Genomic DNA, 2,375 nt, shown 5'->3' with positions numbered 1-2,375 from the left:
CATTACTAACTCATGAATGTTGACAGTTAATATTATCTCCATTAAATGTGAACAAGATTTGGACGTCACATTAGTACTTTAAAACATGGATGGCTTGATCACTCCATTGCAATTGTTATGTAAATAATATTTACTATGATTAATCCTAATAGAGCATCCACTCAGAGCTCTGACTTGGAGATAGAATTCATGGCTGATGATGCCTGCAATGCCAGGCGAAACATGTTGCATACTCAAACTTAATGTAATGACATTGTTATAGTCATAAAGACTTAACTAGTATTGAATAGGTGGTTCAATAAATGAATTGTTTAACATTTAATAATTGAATTTCAATACTGTCAAAATGAAAAATAATCACTTGTACTTCCTCTGGCTCTGGGGCTGGGTATTTATGCCGTCTTCAGCATTCGAATTAATCGTAAGTAGGGTCCCATTCCCACAGACGCACAGATCACCTATGAGACTTCTACTCGAAAGACCTGCTCTAGGCCTGTATGGAAGCCACACGCCATTATTATCTGTTTTTTTTTTAATTGAGCCTCTGTGAACTGCGTGTTAACAATCAATCTCATTTTCAGTGGCTGTGTCTTGTTCGTCTGTCGGCTTTGACATCCTGCCAGTATTTCTAGAGCCTATCGATCAACGCTTTCTTCCGCTCCTCTGGTAAAGGGCCTTTCCGTCTTCTGGGTTCTGTCTCCACCATATAATCCTAATAGCTTTTCACCATCTTTCTGAAATTAACCCTGTCATTGATTTCATCGTCCGTAATGCCCAACTCTCTAGGATCTCCCTCACACTCTTGGGACCATCTTAACTTAGATGCCTTTGATTTTAGAAAATTCCAGATTTTCTTTGTGAGGCGGTCATTATTTATACGGAAGATGTGCTCATAAAACAGCTTTCTTCTCTTTCTAATTGTTGTTAACGGTTCTATCTTGCTGTACAATTCTTTATTGGATTTCAGTCGAACCTGGCCGTCAACCCATTATTATTATTATTATTATTATTATTATTATTATTATTATTATTATTATTATTATTATTATTATTATTATTAGATGCTAAAAAGACCAGAAAACTGATCACGCAAAGCTCACATAGAAGTTGTGCATTTCCTTCTTTGCCAGGCAGCCTTTTTCTCTCATCGCGGTTCTTCGTTCTTCTGTCCACTTAGCTCCTGTCTTCTTCTTGTGGTTTCCCTCTGACTCTACCTCCCACTTGTTGATTTTCGTTCTACAGCAGGTTCGGTCAGCGATGTTGGCCGCTTTGATTCCTGATTTTTCTAGGTCTTGGCGGATTTCCGTTGTCCACCTATTTGTTTTGATGTTTCCTGTTGCCTGAAATAATATTCTTGTCTGTCTGTTTTCTGGAAGGCGTTTGATGTGTCCGTAAAATTTCAGGCGTCTTTTTCTGATGTCGGCCGCAAGGTTTGAGAGCTCCTCTGTTTTTGTACGAGATTGCAGTCGGTATCCTTCGTCAGTCAGTTTTGGGCCGAGAATTTTTCTGATGATTTTACGTTCCTCTTTCAGGATGTCACCGAGTACTCTTTTTCTGTGGAGATCCAGTGTTTTACTCGGTGTCGTAATGTGGAATTTTGGTAAAGATTGAAAGGCATTTTGGTTGTAAATGTTTTGCGTTCGGCCGAAGGCTCCTTTCATTTTCTGGATGCTGACCTCGAGGGCCTTCTGTCCTTTTCCTGTTGGTACTACAATTTCTCCGAGATATCGGAACTAAGTTACTTTTCGATTGTGCCAAATTTTGTGTTCAAATTCTGGAGATAGCAGTGGTTGCACATGACCTTGGTTTTTGAGAAGGAGATTTGTAGGGCGAATTTTTCTGAGCATATCTTGACGGTTTCGATTTGTTCATTTGTTGCGAGGATCGCGAGATGATGATGATGATGATGATGATGATGATGATGATGATGATGATTATTATTATTATTATTATTATTATTATTATTATTATTATTATTATTATTATTATTAATATAGCACTATGTACACATAAACGTTGTCTCTAGTCTTCACAATTCCTGGAACAAGTAATGCACAGATAGGCGTTTAGATCTCGGAGTACTGAATTGTTTCTAACCGATGTAAATACACAATGCGTGTGTTAATCAATATCAAAATACACAACTTGTAATGTCAAAATAAATATTAAGTAGCAATCCACATAAATTACGGGACCTTCAGCCGAATAGAACTGTCACCAATCCGTCCGTTGTTCGAATCCCGACCAATTTGAAATGAAATGTCATGTTCCTGTGGTTCGGATTCCACGAAGAACTGGAGTTTTCTCGACGCTATGATAAACGCTATTGACAGTCACGTAAAACAACAAGCTTGCTTGCTTGCTTGGACCTTCAG

This window comes from Anabrus simplex, chromosome 2 (assembly GCF_040414725.1).
Source record: "Anabrus simplex isolate iqAnaSimp1 chromosome 2, ASM4041472v1, whole genome shotgun sequence".
In the NCBI taxonomy this organism is placed as follows: domain Eukaryota; kingdom Metazoa; phylum Arthropoda; class Insecta; order Orthoptera; family Tettigoniidae; genus Anabrus; species Anabrus simplex.
This window is presented reverse-complemented; position numbering follows the sequence as displayed.